General features: G+C 38.8%; 1 long non-coding RNA gene across 3 annotated transcripts; it reads left to right on the forward strand.

Moving 5' to 3' along the window:
• Nucleotides 1-438: 438 nt before the first annotated feature.
• On the forward strand, nucleotides 439-22,014 carry LOC122889472. 3 transcript variants are annotated; one of them, XR_006380910.1, is made up of 5 exons: nucleotides 439-559; nucleotides 3,150-3,230; nucleotides 11,070-11,153; nucleotides 13,362-13,466; nucleotides 21,807-22,014. It is a non-coding gene; the product is annotated as an uncharacterized LOC122889472 (long non-coding RNA). The 3 variants fall into 3 exon arrangements; XR_006380911.1 differs by having other exon boundaries at nucleotides 11,070-11,147; XR_006380909.1 differs by having other exon boundaries at nucleotides 11,070-11,141.
• Nucleotides 22,015-22,560: the final 546 nt, after the last annotated feature.

The raw sequence follows: 22,560 nt of genomic DNA on the forward strand, positions 1-22,560 counted from the left end.
CTCTTGCACCTTCTATCATGTGAAGACACAGCAAGAAGGCGGCCTTCTACACCAGGCGGAATTTCTCATCAGACACGATCTACCAGTGCTTTACTCTTAGACTTCTCAGGCTCCAGAACTCTGAGAAATAAATGTTTATTGTTCAAGCCACCTGGTCCATGATGTTTCTGTTAGAGTAGCCCAAACAGAATAAGACACACACATTAAACAAGTAGTTTTTATACGAACTCAGGTTAATATTTAAGCATGCTGAAAATCTGTTAAGAGTCCTAAGAGTGTTTATTTCTCTCAGGGTTCGTTTCAAAGGGCAGGGGGGCGTATTGGGTTTGGTGTCATTTCCAGTAACATAGTGCAAGGATGAAGGCTCCCACATGGTTAGTGTTGCAATAATATAAAAAGCCACTTCAGCCAGCCCAAGTCCTCAGAGACAGCTAAGCATACAGAGTCTAGGGGCCATAGGGAGCTGGAGGAAGAGATCCAGTGTAAATATAACTTCCAAGCTGACCATTGCTCTATTGCTCTCTTGGCAGTTTCTTGCTTTCTGTTGCACTGCATGAAGGTAGGCACACCTTCTGATCAATAGATTTTTCTCTTGTCTGATGCTTTGATAACAAATGTTAATTGTACTCAAACAAACAAACAAATCTCTGTTCGCATTCGTTGAATGTTGACAGGGTTGCCAAAGGACTTTCATGGGCCCTGGACACTCTTACCTTTATGGGGCTTTCTCATCCTAAACATTGTCAAATTATCTTTGACATAACTGGAAGTACTTAAACTTTTTCTTTTGTTTTAGTCATCTTTCTCTTTTGTGAGAAAAAAGCAAGTCTAACTCTAAATCTTCTTTATTTTCATCTTAAAAGAAACTGAAACATTTTTATGGATCACAAAATTTATTGTGGGGGCTACGCTCTGTGTCTACCGTACCTAATGCATAAGTCAGCTGGCCCTGATATGAATTAGATTTTGGAATTTTTTAGTCTCTATCTCTAGACCTCTAAGGAAAGTAAGATTTGAATTGATGTAGCCATCTGGTTGCTAAAAATCAGACCTTGCTCTATAAGAAATATATTTATATGTCTGAATATTAGTTGAATTTTATAGGCCCATGTCTCACTATGTGTATTTATATCCATATATAATTAGAGAGCCATAGTTCATAAAAATTGTCTCTTAATATTGAACCAGATATTGAACCCATATATTTTTACTCAGGGTTCTGTTAACAAAGGCTCAGAAAACTGTCATCTCCTGCTGGCTTTGAAGACCCATAATGCATCCTAGACCCTTCTGAGATCCTGCTTTATAAAATCCTGCTCTATAAAAAATATTATATATATATATTAAAAAAATTTTATTTATTTATTTTCCAGAAAGAGAGAGAGAGAGTGCACAAGTGGGGGGGAGCAGCAGGAAGAGGGAGATGCAATCACATCTCAGGGTCCTGAGATCATGACCTGAGCTGAAGGCAGATGCTTAATCAACTAAGCCACCCAGGCATCCCAATAATATTGTATTTTTATCCTGTGGTTTCTAATTTGCTCTTTTTCTTTTATTTGCATCAATTAATATATATTTGTGTGTATATATATATATATATATATATATATGATATCACTGTGAAATAGTTGCATGTTTCTATTAATTTTTTCTGAGGGTGACTTCTTTATTGATGAGATCATAGCTTACCTCCTATAAATAGTCTTATGGTATTCCAGAAGATTCTGCAAAATCAAATAGAAGGAAAAAATGTCATATGGAGTGTCCATGTTTATTTTAAAAACTACAAATATTAGTTTTTATATAGAAATGTATTTAAAAGAGTCAGTGAGAATGAATCACTTTTCTTAAAAAAGGAGATTGATATGAAGGGTTGGCCAAAAATTAGGTCTTTATTTGCTGCAAACTCTTTCTTTTTTCTTTTTTCTTTTTTTTAAATACATGGGTTTAGCATTTTATTTATTTGACAGAGAGAGATCACAAGTAGGCAGAGAGGCAGGCAGAGAGAGAGGAGGAAGCAGGCTCCCTGCTGAGCAGAGAACCCGATGCGGGACCCGATCCCAGCACCCTGAGATCATGACCCGAGCCAAAGGCAGCAGCTTAACCCACTGAGCCACCCAGGCGCCCTGCAAACTCTTTCTTAAAATTAAGACATTTTCCATGGTCCTCAAGATCATCACATTGGATTTTAACGGGTATCTAACAGAGCTGCGTCCTTTGATGAAACCAGTCCCTATACCCTTACTGTTTCCACTGTTTCCATTTGACCAAGTGTGAGTGAAACATCTCAATGCCAGTGCATGAGGACACAGTCTACTTCTTTCCATCCCAAATGTATTGAAGAATTAAGAAAGATTGAGAGACTATTGACTCTGAAAAACCTGAGGGGTTTGAAGTGGCGGGGGGGGGTGGGAGGTTGGGGTACCAGGTGGTGGGTATTATAGAGGGCACAGCTTGCATGGAGCACTGGATGTGGTGAAAAAATAATGAATACTGTTTTTCTGAAAATAAATAAATTGGGGAAAAAAAAGAGAAAGATTCAGAATAATTCATGTTATAAAAATTGGGAAATCATGTAAATACTTTAAAAAATGTCTGTTATTATGCTTCTGCAAATGTAGAATGCCTAGGTGCTGGGTATTCATGGTAAACAAAACAGTAAGGAAAAAAAAATGTCTGTCCCCATGAAAGGTTACATGCTACAGATATCAGTTTTGTTTTAGCTATTGTGACCCCTTGCTTCTGAATTCTAGAGCGAAGTTTTCATTTTTTCATAGAAGCAAACTCCAAGACCCAGTTTGGAGAGCAGGCTAACATCCATTCTGCAGAGTTAAAATAATTAGAGAAGCAGGGGAAAGTTTCTGAAATAAGAATTAAATTTGAATCAGAGCTAGTGTGATTGCAGCAACCCCAGGCACATGTTGGCTGGCCCCCAGCAATCTGACTCCACATAACCTGGGAGTTCCTTTCACCGTGACGACTGGGTCCAACGGCCTTTGGCAATATAAGTGAGATGCCCATGGCTTCTGGAAAATGGTGAAGAAATCCTGTTGGGATCATTTAGGTTCACCAGGGAACCCCAAAGGACCATGGCAAAGGACTATCTAAAAGCAGAGAAATAATTCATCTCAAAAATCTCATTATTTTAGTGTGAAGCTTATTCTTGAAGAGACCTCTACCTGGCTCTACAGTGGAAATGGATCTAGAAGTTTCTAGATAGTTTTGAGGAGGTGAGTTGATTTTTCTCAATTAAAATTCTTCATTTCTCATGCAACTAATAAGAGGTTTCAGATGTCAGCTCAATCACTTGCTGGAATTGCACTAATCCTTTTTTCCTGCTCCTCAAAAAGTTTCATTCATGTCTTTGCCTCTTCAGTGGTAAAAAAAGAATAGCAATAGCAGTTTTGCCTTTTTGATAACTGAAAATATAGAGCAAAGCAGTAAATCTAAGAGTATTAATGTCTCTGAAAAAAAAAAGAACACAACAGAAAGTTCTTTACCCTTTCTTTTTTTTTCTTTTTAGATTTTATTTATTTATTTGACAGACAGAGATCACAAGTACACAGAGGCAGGCAGAGAGAGAGGAGGAAGCAAGTTCCCTGCCGAGCAGAGAGCCAGATGCAGGACTCGATCCGAGGACCCTGAGATGATGACCTAAGCTGAAGGCAGTGGCTTAACCCACTGAGCCACCCCCAGGTGCCCTCTTTACCCTTTCTTAATCCATTGTTTGTTTTTAATTGATTTTAGGGATGAGAAAAATCAAAGATACCAAAAGTATAGGATAATTCCTCCATGATTTCCCCAAGTTTCTTAGTGATCCTGCTAATGAAATTTCACATAAGTGAAGTCAGAGCTCTGGCCATGTTGACGGATCCCCCCACCCCTCTCCCACATCGTCTCATCTTCACTATTGCATCCTTCACTGTAGTTAGTCTTCAGGAAGCTTTCTCTGGCCACCAGAGCCCAGTAAACCAGCAGAGCAAGGGCTGGAAATACTGGAAAATGGATGCTTTCAGCAGTCTCTAACTAATGACCTGCCAGAGTAGCGTACATACCCCAGCTCCCTCACCCCTCAGGTGGGATAACCCTAATGGCCATGTTTCACATGGATCCAGTGAAGTTCCAGTTAATTCACAGCAATAACTTGTTTGACAACTAACACTTGACCAAGTGCTTTCTCTTTCCTTCTCTCTATCCCTCCTGTGCTCATAGGGATCACTTTCAAAATAAACTATTTACACTTGAATCTGTCTCTGAATGACAGCTCTTAGGAAGACCCTAACGAAAGCAAGAGCTGGGAGTACTCTGTGGGGCTGAAAAGGAACCAGTGGGTTTAGTGTCTTGAATTTTGAAAGCAAGGTAAAAATATGCCACTTCCTATCACACCAAGTTGTGAGGCCACGTAAGATGCTTAAAGCTTTTCAATAGTCGTATAAAAGATTACTTTCCAGTGTAATTTAGTTCAAATATAATATAATATACATATATTGGTAGTGAATAGATTAACCAAATGTTGAATATAACCAAATTGCAAAGAAAAAAATATTAAGACAATAATATGAGGGTCTGGTAGAAAGTTCTTATTTGTTTTAGACTCACTGATGTTATATTACAGAGCTCTGTTGCTACTGCTCTCATCTTTCCTGGTACTCTGCTTAGCCTGCCTTTCACCTTTTCTCAATTACAGCTTAACCATGAGGCTTTTATGCTAGAGAAGCATCCCTGTTGTGGCTTTATTACATCTGAAAAACAAAATGCAAGGATTCACTTGACAATGTACCCAGTGCCACTGTTGGTTGGTCAACATTATTTATTATGTACCATAGGTTGTCATTACCTTATTTAAATGAAATGTTTGGTCAACACCAGGTTTTATTTATTTAACTTTAAAATAGATGCTTCTGGGGCGCCTGGGTGGCTAAGTGGGCTACAGCCTCTGCCTTCAGCTCAGGTCATGGTCCCAGGGCCCTGGGATCGAGCCCCGCATCGGGCTCTCTGCTCGACAGGGAGCCTGCTTCTCCCTCTCTCTCTGCCTTCCTCTCTGCCTATTTGTGATCTGTCTGTCAAATAAATAAACAAAATCTTTAAAAAAAATAAATTAATTAAAAAGATGCTTCTTCATATGCTCCGAGGATGGATTCTTTTATCTCTACCATTTTGGAGTTGGGAATTCCACATATTTGCTCCATTCTCTCCTCTTCTTTCCTTCCTCGCTCCCTCCTATCCTGCCTTTCTTCTGCCTTCCCTTTTCTCTTAACATGCAAATGTAAACTTTCCTAGAAGGTTTTTATTTTACCCATCACATTTTGACTTAGAAAGTTTAAAATTTTCTATGGAATTTTTTATACCTTTTATATCTTTGTTTTCAAAATACAGAACAGAACAAATTCAGGGAAGATTTATGTATTTTAGTCTCTTAGTCTGGGATTTTTTCCTTCTCAAGTCCTCAACATTAGTGCTTTACCATTTAGGTACTTGTTCCTGAGCCTGACTTTTGACTGCCCATCAACCAGTGGTTGTGTACAGCAAGACTAGACTTCCTAGGCTTTCAGTGGAAGGAGGGAGAAAAATATAACTGATGATTTGATCAGTTGGATAAGGAAATGAAATTTACCTAAATGAAGCAGAGAAAATCCTCTGACTACACGATCTAGGATAAATTTACCTACTTTTATTGTATGTCTTATTTGTGTCATATAGTTTACATCTTACTAACTATTGACGATAACGTCACAAAGTAGTTGGTATCCTCATCTTGTCAATAAGGAAACTGATACTCAAAGAAGCTTAATAACTTGCTAAAGTTTATCTGAGTAGCAAAAGGGTAGAAAAGAAGCCAGGCATATGCGCAAGTAAAAGATAACCTGATTGAAACTGGTCAGCCTGGTTCGTCCCAGCAACTTGATGATGATCTTGGACCCATGCATGACTGAATGAATGAACAAATCAGTGAGTTAAGAGAATCGTCTCTGTTTTCAGAAAGACTAGGATGGAGCTGGTAACTCTGGTCGTGTGACTAATAGGGCAGGAAGAAAGAGCATTAGCTAAGAATATTCCTATTTTTTTTTTAAAGTCCTGACATATAGTGCCACAGTAGACCAGTGAGAATTCATTATCTCAATAGAAGATAGAGATACGGAGAAAAGAAAATAAAGTGCACTCTTTTTCTCTCCTGGTCATCGTTATAGAAATCCCCATGAGTAGGATTCAAAACAGCTTTTATTTAGGGGAAACCTAAGTACCTGGGAAATAGAAGGATAAATTAGAGGAGAAGCTTTGTGCTAGAGTCAAGGCACATTTTTTGGATAAAAAGGATACTTGATATGTACAAAGGAAGCAAGAAACCATACCACTGAGTAACACAAGGCCAATAACCTTAGAGGCTTGTTTTGTTGGAAACCAATAGTCTAAGAACATCTATTAAAGAACATTGGCCAGTACAGTTATTCTACTTATTATCAGAGCGTCTTTGTCATAGTGCAAAAAGTCCTGAAAAAAAAAAAATGTGGTTGCTTGTGGGTTTCCCTACTCTTATTGATCAACTCAGACTGATAAATATTTAACTTCCATGCTTTCTCATGACTGGTTCAGCTTTCTTTGAAGCCAGGGTATCATGTTTGGCTGGTGAGATGATATTGCCAGGTTCTAAGAGCTGAAGATAAGGAGAAAACCACTTTTACTTGCTCAATAAGGCTTTTATGAAATTAAATAGATGCTTCTGGACTTATCTAAGAGGTGCCAGTAGGGTTCAGTACCAACAAACAAAGTGGTCTGTGGTGAGACTCACTTGGAAGAGCTGAATTAACCTGGCAATGGGTGAGCAGAGCCATCCTTTGTCAGAGGCAGTACCCAAAACAATCACTCTCATAAAAGTAACCATTTTTCAGGAGTCCAGAGGTCAATTAGGCAATCCGTGGTGTCACCGTCCAATGAGGGATAGTTGCGTTACCTTTGTCAGCCTAATTCTACTGTGAAATTCAGGTGCCTTTTTTTTTTTTTCCCCCAGCTAGTGGATCCACTGGATCCAAATTTCTGGTTCTTAGAGAAATTCTCTGAGCTCACCAATGTCTCTCATTTTATAGCTATATTAAGGTATAATTTCCCTACAAGAACTTTGCGTATTTAAAATTTATAGTCTGATGAACTTTGATATACATTTACATCTCTGAAAGCATTGTCAGAGTCAAGATAATGAATATATATATATCCATTACCCTCAAAAGTTTCCTCCTTTCCCTTTGTAATTCCTCCCTCCAACCCTGCTGCTCAGAAAAGTGCTGGTCTGTTCCCCCTAAAAATGCTGGTTTGCGCAGAGGCTCCCACAGAGAATGGTCCTAGAGATGAAGGTGCAGCCTCAGGCTTTGTATGATCTAGCTCAGAATTCATGCCACATTTCTTGTGCCTCATCCTAGTTGTTAAGCAAGTCACTAATATCGACTCAGAATCAAGAGGATGGAGATTAGATTCCTCTTCTCAAGAAGGAGTAGCAAAAGATTTTCTACCATCTTTAAATTACCACACTGAAATTGAAATGATTATAATAGCCCAAACTCCCCATTTTAGAGATACAGATACCAAAGCATGGAGTTTTGATGTGACCTCACTTTGAAATAAATATAATTTACTCCAAAACTCCAATTATCATGCTCAAGACTTCTGGAAAGATTTAAGTCAAAAACTTTGGTACCTGCCACGTTGCTTTTGGCCTCCCTTTAATTAAAAACAAAAACAAAACAAAAACAAAAACAAACAAACAAGCAAAAACCTTCAGCAGGCTGCTTAGAGGTTCCCAGGACAAAGCCTTCCAGTTCCTATCTATTTCTCATGTGGGCTAGAAAAAGAAACACTCCAATCTTCAATTTGTATGGGGAATTCTCACAGGTGCCACAGAAAAGGATGTGATCATTGCAAGTACTCTGCAGTATATGTTGTCCACCATGTTTCTCACCACCGCATTTTTATGTGGCAGACCTTCCAGGGTATGACCAGAAATGAGAGCCTCACGCCAAAACATCTGAGGAGGATTTAGACCATTAAAGTGTTATCACGGATTGGCTTCTCAAGAAACAGATGCTGATGAAAAGGGTCTAGAGATCTGGTGTACAACAAAGTGCATACAGTTAACACTATTGTGCTGTCCACTTAGACATGGTTAAGGTAATAGATTTTATGTGTTTTTTGACCACACACACACACACACACACACTCACACAAATAGGAAGCAGATTGTGAAATGATTTTGAATTTGAAGACATGTTAAGGATCAAAACTTATGAAAAGAAGGGGGAGGCAACAGGATTGGGTTGAAAAGAATAGGTGCATTGCGATGCTGACCCTATTTAAGACTTAGACAACCCAGCATGCTAAGCCCCCACCCCCTCCCTGAGCAAATACTGTCCCCCAACCTAGAGCTGAAATGACCCATCTTTATACCCTCACTGAGCCACTGGAGGCAGTGTTCTCCAGCGAGGGGTCTGACTTTGGTAACGGCAAGTGTCTGCAGCCTGGAAGCAAGTTCTTCCTTGAAGTGGCATTTGGGCAGGGGAGCTCCATGTCTGTTACTATCGTTGGAGACAGGAAATACCGATAACCACATAAGGGGAAAGTAATGACTTTACTTTTGAAGATATCACCTGAAATCCCTGAAGGGATTTCTATAGAAATACAGAAACAGAGTACATGATTCACTAATAATTTCAGCACACTGAAAATAGAATCCAAGGGTACTTAGTATTCATTTTAGCTACAAAATATCTGTTTTTTGCTTTCACACACACACATGCACACACACATATACACACACCCTCTTGTAACATAACATAGATAAAGGTAAAAAATAAGATCATAGGGCTAGGGGTATGGGGAATGTAATATATTTATGCTTTTTAAATTTCTATACTATTGAATTTATTCATATTATCAGTTTTTATGGTTCTTTGAACATTTTTAATGTTTTCCTGATCATTTGTATTTTTATAAAAACAGTATCTAATCCAAAATACACTAAGAAGATGCAATTTGAGGGGCACATGTGTGGCTCAGTCAGTTAAACATCTGCTTCAGCTCAGGTCATGATCTCAGGCTCCTGGAATCAATCCCGAGTTGGGCTCCCGCTCAATGGGGAGTCTGTTACCCCGTTTCTCCCTGCTTGGGCTCTCTTTCTTTCTGTGTCAAATAAATAAATAAAATATTTAAAGAAAATAGCAATTTGAAGCTTTAAAATGTTACAAAAAGGTAGATATGTTGACTTACTTCTTATTATTTTCATGTAATTTCGCACTTTCATGTAGAACGACATTTCTTTCCACATTTTCAAGCAGAATATTCTGAGTCTTCCTCAGATCACGCTTAGTCTCTTCATGAATTAAATGAATTACTTATTTCTTCTAAGTCTCAGTTGCCTCGTCTGTAGAATGGCGATATGCTGGCACTTACTAGGATCTCTCTGAGCCTTAAATGATAGAATATGTGCAGACTGCTTATGGCAGTGGCTGGCACGTAGAAACAGGCCAGCAATGTAACTGAGTATATGGTAATAATAGTAACCATCCCGGGACGCCTGGGTGGCGCAGTTGGTTGGACGACTGCCTTCGGCTCAGGGCGTGATCCTGGAGTACCGGGATCGAGTCCCACATCCGGCTCCCAGCTCCATGGGGAGTCGGCTTCGCTCTCTGACCTTCTCCTCGCTCATGCTCTCTCTCATTGTCTCTCTCTCTCAAATGAATAAATAAAAAAAAAAATCTTTAAAAAAAAAATAATAGTAACCATCCCTTCATGAGCAGAAATCAGTTATTGCCACAGGATGCCCTTTTGCAGAAGGTGTTTGTTGAAAATGAACAGTTTAGAAATGGAATCGCTTCTCGGCCTTTTGGCTAAGATCAAGTGTAGAAATGGAAACCCAAATTCTAATCTCAGTGTGCAGTTTCCAGGACTTCTCTTCATCTGTCACCAGGTGGCCCCACATCCACAGCCTTCATGGCTCTGCACTCATGGAAAATAAATCAAATAACAAGGAGATTCTGCAGCAAAAATCCATGGTGATAATAATCCAAAGTGCAGATGGTCCATTTAATAATCAGCGTGCTTTTGGCTAGAAGAGAGAAAAGCAAGCGTCATATGTTTGTAATGGGCAAGAAAGATAGTTTTCTTCAAGACTCGTTTGAATGAAAGATGTCAATAAATCATCCTATTGATGTTGAACTTTTCAAATAGTACATGGCCCAGCGTGCTAGGCTGAGAAAGATCTCTGAGATCTTCTGCAGAAGATCTCTACTCTTTCTCGCTTTTAGAAATTGGTTAGTTAACAATTAATCATTTTTTGGCTTTACCTGAGTACTTACAAACCAGTTTCAGAACCCTTTCCTCCTCTTCTTCCACCTGAAACACAGAGCAAAACTGCAGATTATACAATCTCAAAGATCCTGTCAGGAAAGATCCTGTCAGGAAAGATCCTGTCAGATTAAAGCTTTTGTCACATCATGACTAATTCGTTATTTCTTCCTCTTATCTCAGAATTCTTGAAGTCTTCAGATGGAGCCTCAAAAATTTTTTTTCAGACAATGAAAAAGTCTTTCCAGGCTATGTAATGTAATGCTAGAAGAAATTCTTGGTGATTGATTGCAACTGATACATAATATTTAAATAAATGGTAAAAGAATTAATATGGTGGAACAGAGCATCTAAGAACCACCATATTGTAGTATTAGCAGTTAAGAGTCTTAGGGCTAGAGTCAGAAGTCTGGTATTCTAGTTTAACGTAATAGCAGTGTAACTTGGATAAGTCATTTCCAGATAAATCATACTTGCTTAGTGAAGGAAGGTTTTTGTGAGAATTCAATGAGATCATAGGTAAAATGCTGAACATTTTGCCTGGAATATGTGGTAAGGACATAATAATGACTTTCATTAGCATCACTGCTTTTACTCACAATATCATGGGAGGATGACAATGCTTAATTTCATCTTCAATGGAAAGACCTGAACATATCCATGCTGACTTTTCTCAATGGATTCTGAACTGAGCCTCAAATCCAGCCCTACAAGGAGCAATATCTTCCTTGTTTTTGCAGAGGGAGAAGTGGTCAGAAGGGAGGAGAGCCCAACATCGTTTGAAAGAGTGTAGCCTAGAACTCAACTGGATGGTCTGAGTATATGTATATTTTTCTCTCATTTATTTATTTGTTTATTTATTTGATTTTGTTTTGTTTTGTTTTATTTTTAGCTTATTTATCTGAGTATATATTTTGGATAAAATATAGCAAATTATGTTTTGAGTGAATTCACAGACTTTTCAAAGTAAGTGAGAGAGACTTGATTTGATTGTGTCCACTCTATTACATATTTGATTTTTATCTCAGGAACAGATGCAGAAATAAGACAGAATTGTAGAACTTATTCTAGAAAGTCTTTCCTGCAAATGTCCTGTAAGTAAGAAGGTAGACAGTCTAATTGTTGTGTGACTACATCACAATTCATAATCAAACGTGACTCATCTTATGTCCAAAATTTCCAGCTCAATGTTTTACATGAATTGTTAATATTCAATTGTCAGTTGATTTGTGGCAAGGACTTTTGCAGCTAGCCATCAGGACAGCAGTAACACTAGATGCAGAGCATATTTTGATATTTTTCCCGCATTTTAGAGAAGGCTGTTTAGTGTTTATTTTCTAAGATAAATATATTACTGATGTAGTCACTTTCATCAAGTAGTTATATGTCTAAAACATTTCAAGATGGATTCAAATGCAATGTTTATTATACATGATGTTTTGAAACTTACCAAAAACTAAACTACACATTTTAAAAAAGATTATATTTGCTTATTAACGAGAGAGAGAACACAAGTGGGAGACCGGTAGGCGGAGGGAGAAGCAAGCTCCCTGCTGAGCAGAGAGCCCGATGCGTGACTTGATCTCAGGACCCTGGGATCATGACCTGAGCCAAAGGCAGAGGTTTAACTAACTGAACCACCCAGGCATCCCCTAAGTTACACTTTTAAAAGATAAAAATTGGAACAAAGATTAGCATACATGCAGGGTTAATAATATATAGATATGTGCCAGGTACCACATTGCAGATTTTTTATATATTATTTCATATAATTTTAAAGACAATCTAATGAGGATTATTGTTCCCATTTAACATATGAGAAAACCAAAGACTTAATATACTAGACCACTAGTTTTCAAAATATTGACTATAAACTATTTTATTATGTAATAATCAATACATGCAAAACAAAACCATTTACTAAAGATATAAGGTTTAAAGCACAATAAAAAGCATAATCAAAACAGATTTTCATGATTACACCTCATGGGTATTGGATCTAGAGCTTTATCAGTATAATCAAATATATCTATGTTCCTCCACTCTTCTGTTTCTCTGTTTCCAGAGTCAATTACAACCCTAAACTTTGCTTTTTTCTTATAGTTATAAATGGAGCTATTTCTAAAGCTATTTCTAAAGTCTAGATATTAATTTATTTAAAATTTTTTTAGTTCGCATAAAAGTGCATCAATGTTTTGGTAGTCACTGACTCATGTGAACATGGTAAGCATAATTCTCGGATTTTGTACTTCCTGCTCAGAATTCATCTGTTGGTTTTGTGGTTTTCATTTCATATTTATGCATTATTTCTTGACCACCACTCACTTTGTACTGATTCAATGAGGAAAATTCAATTTAGCATTACACTTTATAAAATAGTTTTCTTGAAACACCAAAATTTGGGTTTGGACAGGAGTAACATTAAGTATGCTTTCTCATAATTTTTTAAATGGTTTATTGTCTTGTCAATGGGAATATTGAAAAGACAATACACCACACAAAAATATCCTCCTGCTTCTATCTCAGAATGAGCAGATTGTGAAAAACTCTTTAACTTTACTTCAGTTGCTCTTGTAATATACCAGCAACTTGCCAGGCACTGGCCACAGGATCTGGAGAGTGAAGCATTCCCTATTTTTTTTTTATCTGAATTGTTGATAGAATGGATAAGATAGCCCTTCCCTCCTTTTCTTGATCAAATATTTGTTAAACACCCAATAAGTGCTGGAAACTATACCCAAATCTGGGGCTTCAAATGTGCAAGGGTGTATGATCCAAGATGCCAGGAACCCACGCAATATCAAGAGGACATAAATGAATGTGCTTACTTTAAATTAATTTAATAAAACATTTGCAACAACAAATGGAATCCAGAAAGTAATGGAGTCTTAAGGAGTTTATGCAGGTGCTGTGGGAGTCTGAAATTCGGGATGATGACGCTTTGTGACTGGCAGCTGCTACCTTGAGGAGGTGTCAGTGGAAGGGTAAATGTTGGGCATCTCCCGTCCCATGTCATCCTTTGTGGCCAACAGGATCTACACACTGAATCACACAGATGCGTGGCACTTTGATGAAGGCTTGAGAGCAGCTGAAGAAACAGTACAGAGGGAGCCTGGAGGAGCTGCTCACATGAGAAGGTGAGGAAGTGCTTAAAAACGGAGAGGGATTTGTTGAAAGACAAAGTAGCTAGCTCAGGAAGTTGTCCTCCTGGGGAAGGGAAGGTGTGAACAAAGATCTCAAGGAAGTGAGGGATTAAGCTAAGCAGATATCTGGTGGGAGAGAATTCCAGGCAGAATAAATAGTGGCAAAACAGAAGTGTGGCGGCTTTAGGTTTAAGGAAGAGTATGGAGCCCTGTGTGGCTGAGTGAGTGAGCAAGGGGGAAAATGGTAAAAAATGTGGTCAGAGAAAGAGCAAAAGACACAACATGCCAAACCTCCGGACTCATTTCCAGGGACTTGGGTGTTAACTCCGAGAGAGGGGAGCTAATTTAAACAGAGGTAGATTTAAACAGAGGAGAGTCCCGGTCTGGTACGTTCTGAAAGGACCTTACTGGAAGGGCATCAGGAGTAGACGTGGGTGAGCTTAAGGGTGTCAGGGAAGAGGTCATCGCAGTCATTCAGGCGGCTGAAGATGGTGGCCCAGACCAGAGGGTGACAGCGCACTTGATTAAATTTTGAAAGTGAACCAAGATATCCTGCTGTGTTGGATATGGAACGTGAGGAGAAAAGAACAGCTGAGGATAACTTCCAAGGTGGCTTTTAATAATATTCCAGGAGACAGATATATGGGTAGGGACAAGGCAGCTAGAGTGACTGGCATGGATCCAAAAGCTGTTGAGGTGTAAAATTTATAAGAACTGGTGGTTAAATCATCCTTTTAGCTTTAAAGGTATGTACTCCTCAGTGTAGGAAATATATATTTTTTACAACCTTTTACTTTATATCAAAAGCCTCCTTGTAATTAATCCCATCCTTCAGATAACTCTGTACTAGCTCTCATTTCTCTTGCTCTGAACCATCAATTTCTTCCATGTATTTCTTAACATATTGCATAATAATTATAAAAGATAAATATTTGGGTATATAAATCCCAATTTTTTAATATACTGGTAAATAAAAATGAGGGGGAAAACGGACTCACACACTCATGTGTGTGAGAGGGTAGAGAAACATATACACTTCCCTCACAATTTTTTAAAAGGAACCCCTTTCTTTTTCCAGTTGGGGACCTCACATGACTGGGAAAGCCGGGATGAATCAATAGGGAGACATTTTGTCATCTTTGTACACACCTGGACATATTACTGTGAATTCACCAGGCAAAGCTGCAGTCACAATTGTTAAATAATTTTTCTTTTTCTTAAAAAGTATCTGCAGAACTAAAAGCCATCTCTAAAAGGAAAATACGTGATGGTTATATTTCATTGCAGACTACCTCCTAACAACACGTTAACAACACATAAACACGAGCCCTCCCACACCCCCTTCTCACGCCAAAAGTGAAGTTATGGCAAAAAATGAGCTTTGCGGTCCTATGCAACCCTTTCTTCCCACACTCCTCCTCTTCCTACCAACTTAGATTTTCATATCCAGAGCCTTAGTGTAGAAAGGGTTTATGTGTCTCTTTGTGAGTGCTCCTAGGTGCCATTCTTCTCTTTTGGAGCTGTCCTGTAGATTCATGCATTGCTTTATCCAAAGCAATGGTATTAGAAGGCAACATAGTATTGACTTGATCAGAATGAGGTTCAGAAAGAGGTGTGAAGAACTTATATATCACTCAGTACTTCCAGTGATTTTTCTCTCACAGTTTAATTTGCCTGTATTAGAATTCAGTTATTAAATGAAAGTATGAAAGGTCATTCTTTCTTATTTTGTAGTTGAAGCATATTTCCAACTGCATCAAAATAAAAGTAACTAATAGAAATACTTTCGATTACAAACACAAGGAAGTATAGCGGAATTAGGCGCATCCCTGATTTCAGTATCCAAGAGGCTCCCAGGTCAATGAACCCTGCTCCTTTTATTTATTTATTTATTTTTAAGATTTTATTTATTTTATTTGACAGATGGAGATCACAAGTAGGCAGAGAGGCAGGCGGAGAGAGAGGAGGAAGCAGGCTCCCTGCTGAGCAGAGAGAGCCCGATGCGGGGCACGATCTCAGGACCCTGAGATGACCTGAGCCGAAGGCAGAGGCTTAACCCACTGAGCCACCCAAGCGCCCCTAACTCTGTTCCCTTTAGTCCGGAATACAGTTAGGTGCTGGGTGACTCTGTTGCAGATGAAAAAAGTTGCCTGGAGAGGATGGGAGGTTACTCAACATATTGAGTAGGATCATAAAAAGGGATCAAGGGTGTCTGACTCAGTCCAGTGTTTTCTAAAGGCAGACCACACTTAGATGTTTAAATCTGTAGCCAAAAATCTCCAAACAAAACCAACCACAGGGACTGTGAGGAAGTCAGACCCTTCGGGAAAAATGTATAAATGCTGTAAACTCTTGAGCAAGTGTTAAACAGATCCCAGAACTCTGGGGCTATGTTAACTTTGTGTACCGTAAGAGCGAGCTAGAGCAAATAGGGGGCAGAACATCAGGGGTTACACTACCACCGTCCTGAGATTAAACGAAGAAGAGTGTTTTGGGCTAACTTGCTATTTCCAAAAAAAGAAGACAACATAGGAACAAAAAAATGCAAACCAAAGACCTTTAAAGTGAGAAACTAAATAGATAACTGTTTTATTATCTATAGAATACTTAGAAAGACACATATTTGTATAGACAAAGAAATTTTTTGCATACTCCCTCTTTGAAAGAATTGTTGTAATTTTCACTCTCCTAAAATCAGAACCCAGGACAAGGCCTTGGATGCTGGCAGCTCATCTGTGAACTGCCGAGCCGGAGACCAGAGTGAGCTGTCGGAGTTGAGTTAGCCTCATGAGTTCCAGAAGGACAAGATCTGCAAGTGGGAAGCTGGGCCTGGTGGTGGGAGAGGTCAGAGCTCCTCCTCTGCCCTGTTTCCCCTGACCATGTATGTGTTTACCAGGTCCTGAAGGCCAGCGCCCCAGCCTTTGAGTGTCAGCCCCGAGCTGGCACATTCCACCTGGAGAATAATGTTCGTTTGTACCAAAATGTGCTTACAGAGTCACAGAGGAGAATCACAGGGCCGGGTCAGAGCAAAACCTAGGAATCTATCTATTCCACTCATTTATCTCCCTAAAGCCCTCCTGATACTCCCTTCCCCTGAATCTCTTCTCTCTGTCAGTCCCAACCTTATTAAAAAGCCTTTAGAACTGGCTCCCATAGAGTTCTTCTCAATTCTTTGATCCTTCCCGTTTTTAGTGTTTGAGGTTCAGTGGGCTTTCCTTGGATATGTTCACTGTTCTTTCTAATGAAAACAAACCTAGGGTTTTATCTCCTTCTAAGCCTCCCTCGTAGTTCTCCCTCCTACCAATAGGACAAAAATCCTGGGACATGGTAGCTCTACCCTCAGATGGAAGAGGAAGAAACACAAAGAGTACATATTCCTATATATGCCTGTTCTCATCATATGTATTTATATTGAATGAAATCTCAAGTACACAGTGAATTCTTATATTATTCTTATGTATGCGTAACTGTGGATGCTGAGTAGACAACATCAACACGCAGAGGGGTACCTTATGTTGTGTACTGGTCTCAGCCTATCCGTGACTAATGCTGTGGCCGGACCAGCTCTATGGTTCCTAGTATGATTGCAAGATGCCCTCAGTAACAATCATATAGAAACTTTGGAAAAAAAAATAAAAGTTTTATTACTTATAAGTCCTGGAAACTCTGTGGTGTACTTGGGGTCACACAACATACTGCTAGTCCCTTGGGAGATAACTTGGCAGATAAGGTGACTCAATTATATCTGAACAGGGCATTCCAATCCAATAAATGAAATTTGGTCTCTAGCATTTATAATGTAAATCATATTATTCATAATAATTTTTGATACATTTATATAACACATTTATCATATAAATCCTACTATGCATAATAGCTTTTACACAACCTTTAGGTAGATGGCAAAAATTGGCAAACATTTGTCAAAAATGATGCATTATATTATTATACACACACACACACACACGCACACGTACACACAAGGAGGACATAGGACTGGAATGTTTATTGAGATCAAGGGTAAGAGCCTAGGGTTTTGTAGGCTCACTCTGTATTGGTAAATTTTAAACATAAGATCAGGAATTTAAAGCATGAGAAGAGAAAAAAACAAGCAGCCCAAATGGTCAGTTAACAAAATCAACCAAGAAACCTAAAACAGGGAGACTTGGGGCACCTGAGTGGCTCAGTTGGTTAAGCGACCTGCTCTTGATTTCAGCTCAGGTCATGATCTCAGGGTCATGAGATGGAGCCTGGCTCCAGGCTCCTTGCTGGGTTTAGAGGGGGCTTAACATTCTCTCTCTCCCTCTGCCTTGCTCCTGACCCTGCACTCTCTCTCTTTCTCTCAAATAAAATAAAATAAAATAAAAGTAAATTAAATTAAATTAAAATGAAATAAAATAAAGGCCTCAAAGGGAGGTGCCCAGTTCTTTATCTAGTTCTGCAGCGGGCAGCGTGTTTATTGGAAACAGCCATCCTTGAAGAGGACGCCTCACTGAAGGATGCTGGGTGATCAAATCTTAAGTCAGGCACTCGAATTACAAAAAGGAAAAACCACCCACCAGGACTTACAGCACATCCTGTGATTTCTGTGCTGTGTGTAACTCCTAATTTAGAAACAATCCTCAAAAAAGAAAAGAACCAAATGCCAAGTGCAATTGTGTGTCCACCACCCAGGTAGGATAAGATTCAAAATAAGAATTGAGCTGAACTACAGAAAAATAGAGATCTATTCCTCATTTCTTAGATACCCACGATTATGAACTCAAGTTTTTACCCATTTCACTATAAATTGTGTTACTGAATTGGGATTTTAATTGAAAACGTAGCCAGGGTTAAATGATGCGCATCCCCTCCAACATTACCCACGCTTCTTTAGTGGTCCGGAGAACCCAGGTCTCGCCGTTCTCTGCCTGTGTGGAGAGGTGGGCACGCCTCAGGTAACGTATGGAGGGTGGAAGCTCTGAGGCCCCAGCAGTTCTGTGGGAGTCCTTCTTTGAGGAAATTCTATTTTCCTTGACTCTTATATTACCCGATTTCATCTGACCATGGAGCCAAGTGAACTCTGTCTTTACAAAATCCATGCTGACCCCAGAAGTCTCGGCAGGTGATACAGTTGCCTCCAGGTTGTGTTGAGACTGCGCATTAAAACTCCCGGGAAGCCATAGATCACCCTTGGCTTTAGGAAGTGCAAGTGTATCCCTCAAGGACCTGATGGATATTTTCCAAAAAAGGAAATTTTATTTTCAAAAAAAGGAATTTGCAGAATACATGACTTCTCTTTAAGCGTCTGTCTGGCTGAGACCCTACACTATTTTTTTATTCATTGTGTAGATACAGGCATCTCCCCTTCCACAGTAGGTCATTAACCTACCTTTGCCTTACCTCTCAGTATTTTATTCACTAGTAGTTGGGTATGTATCTTTATCTATCTATTCCTTAAAATTTTTAAAAATTATTTATTTATTTGAGAGAGGAAGAGAGCTAGAGAGAGAGCAGGGGGAGGGGTAGAGAGAGAGGGAGAAGCAGACTCCCCACCCAATACGGGACTAAATCTCAGGACCCTGAGATCATGACCTGAGCCTAAGACCGATGCTTAATCGACTGAGCCACCCAGGCACCTTATTTAAATAAATCAATAATTTGCTTTTTAAGTGGGCTCCATGCCCACTGTGTAGCCCAATGTGAGGCTTGAACCCATGACCCTGAGATTAAGACCTGAGCTGAGATCAAGTGTCAGATGCTTAACCAACTAAGCTACCCAGGCGCCCCTGGTTATGTATCTTTAGACTGCCAGGAAACTGGTGTTTATATTCAGGATAGCAGTCTTTATTTATATATTTATGTCCTTACCAGTCAGCTTGACTTGTCTAGAATCATGTCCTATATATCACAGTCTTTTGCTAAAATGTGCAGGACTTTCTACATTCCATTATCTCTGACCATTCAATTTAGAATGTGGAATTGGTGACCTATAGTGAATAATACTCCTACCTATATGGCATCTCCCTCTGAAGTTCTCAGGAGAAGGATGCATTAATTTTGGAGCATTCTAATACAAAATGTGTAACGTATTTTATAGAGCCTTGTTCTCCCTGCCCTCCATCTTTCTGTTGTGGTACCAAAATCAACATTTGACCAACGTTTATTTCAGAGTTATGTAAGATCCATAAAACAGTGGCAAAAAGAAAGTGATATAAACATTAACAGGGCTTGCAAACAATAATCAAAACTGTTCTCTAAAAGAAAGATTGCATGTTTCTTCCAAAGGAGATGTTTTCTGGCAGCCGTTAGCATGGTAGCTGCGTCTTTAAACGAGGGTCATTTTGTATCACCGAAGAACAAAAGTCTAAAGGAAATTAAAGGCTTTTCTAACTACTTCATGTCGCTGTTGGAATATAAAAACGCATTCCTGAACAACCACAGCATTTCCATAAGCCAATAATAAAATGATGACTCAGCAAGTTAAATACCCAAGCCACAAACCACTTACATATGAATGTTTTAAAGTTATGTAAATGTCCTATTTTTTAAATATTTGTATAATTAGAGAAGAAATAAATTGTGCAAAAGTCATTTAACCACTCACTCTTCCCTGAAATATCTCAAGGAAATTCACTCATTTCAAAAAATGCAACGCTGAAGAACATTGTAGAGTTCCAGCAGATTTATTATGATGACAGTAAACATTCTTTGCCATTTGCTTCCTTTGATGTCCTAATGCAGAGGAGAATTTCAGATCAGGACCTTTTGCTAGCACATGTTCTAGTGGATTGCTTGCAGTTCAGTGATGTACCCATCTCAACGTCTTTGGCTTCAGCCATATTTGTGGTCACTTAACCAAATTCCTCAGATTGTGGCCTGGTCCCTGGTTATTTCTATCATCTAAAGGCTGGTTCAAATTTCTACACATGTGAGTTGATTAATTGTGTGGACATAGGCTTTGAGCAAAACCAGATAAATGGACTGAACCACGTTGTGGTTGATTTGGTCGACTCATGGAAATAGCAGATAGTACCCAAAACACAATGGGCAGCAGAGAGCCAAAGTAGCAGTATAATCTCTGACACCCAGTATATGATCTCTGTGAATTGTTATTTAATGCCAACTGATGAATGATCTTGATCATTAATATAAAACTTTGATCTCAAAATATGTATTGTAGGTGAAGAAGACAACTTGTCTGTTCCTTTGTAGCCACTGAAATCTTAAATGAACTGAGTTACTGCACTGAGTGTAGAACTAAGTTCCATCCTTGGAGGCAGAGTGGTTCTCTTTAAAATATACTTATTGTAAAATTTCCATAAACCAAACAAATGTGGGAATACAGAGATCTGTCATTAAAGAGAGAGTTCAGAGTCTAGAGAGAGAGAGAAGTTTTATAATCTGGATATTAACAGAGTTTCAAGGAGCTCCAAAGTATCTACAAACCACATTTTATACTCAGTATAACCACATTTTATACTCAGTATACTCAGTAGTCTCCATATATATAAAACAGAGAGAAATAATATTGTACAAATTAATATTGAATAGATTAATAATATTACCCAAGTCTTAAGGCTGTTGTGAGGATTAAATGCATTATTGTAGATAAAATGTTGAAACTAGTGCTTGACACATATTAAATGTTAGCAATTGTTAGCACTTGTTATCATCATGGAAACTCCACACTTTCCTTTCTTCTTTAGTTTAGCTGCTATTCTTTAGTAGTAGCTGCTATTTAATAGATGCTTATTGTATACCACATATCTTAATCTTTTTAGGATTTTTTGTTTGTTTGTTTGTTTGCTTAAGAGAGAGAAAGAGAGAGAACAAGAGGGGAAGAGAGGGAGAGGGAGAAGCAAATTTCTCACTGAACAGGGAGCCCTGATGGGGTTCAGTCTTAGGACCCCGGGATCATCACCTGAGCTGAAGGCAGACGTTTGATCAACTGAGCCACCCAGGAGCCCCTTATCTCACATATCTTACCCCAAGTAATATTTTATTAGTTTTTCCCATAACTCTCTGAATTAACTATTTATAATCCCAATTTATAGGTGAGAAATTTAGCATTCAGAAACTCAATAATTTGCTTGACTCAGCTCTAATAAATCCAGAGCTAAAATTTGATCTATATTTTTCTTCTAAACCACACCATGGACGAAGATCATTAACGGAGAACTGGGATTACTGCTCGGGTCTTCAGCACTTTTACTGTCTGGAGGGCTGGCCCTTTCCATCTACCCTTTGCTCTCTTTATGTTGAGATAGAGATCTACTCTAACTTGAAGGGTACTAGAAAAAATATGCAAAGTTAATTCAAAGAATTGTTCTAATATTTTCTCCCTTTCTACAGCAGGCCTGTAGAGAAGATGGAGTTTGTGGCCCTCATGGAATGAAGAAAAAGTATTTGAGCATTAGACCTCCCACTTCCAATGGTTTGTACAAAGACCTCTATTTCTAGAAGAAAAACATCTATCATGTCCCGTTCATTCCAAAGCACTGAGCAGTCCAGAGAAGACCAAACAAACGGGATCCATGAGGAACAGGGATGAACAAGGTTGCAGGGGAGAAGCGCACTCTGCTGGGGCAGAGCCGACACTCGCTGCCCTGAGGACCCTGCCCTGTGTCAGGGTCCTCCCTGGGTGTTTCTTCAGCAAACTAAGCATGATTAAAGTGGGCTTTTAACAATACTCAACTGCCTTTTTATGTGATCAGCTGTGTTTATTTTTATTGTTTTAAAACTTGAATATGTATGCTTGAGTGGGTGTGTACACACACACACCCACATACACATGCACGTGTATTTTTTCTTTATAAGGTAATGAATGGCTAAAATTGAATAGTTAACTATTTGCTAGGACTGTTCATGCAGTACATTATTTCATTTAATTAATTTCATTTAATAATTTACATTATTTCACTAATCTTTAAAACAGCCCTATGAGGTAGATATTATTCTTATCCCATTTTCACAGATGAGGAAACTGAGGGTCCAAGAATTTTAAGTAAAACGTCCAAGATCACAAGGCTAGTAGAGTATCTGAGGTTGTAGAGCTAGTAAAAATGAGAAGTCAGACAGCTAAATGCAGATCTTGAGTTTTTATGCA

This window comes from Neovison vison, chromosome 11 (assembly GCF_020171115.1).
Source record: "Neovison vison isolate M4711 chromosome 11, ASM_NN_V1, whole genome shotgun sequence".
NCBI classification, from domain to species: Eukaryota; Metazoa; Chordata; class Mammalia; order Carnivora; family Mustelidae; genus Neogale; species Neogale vison.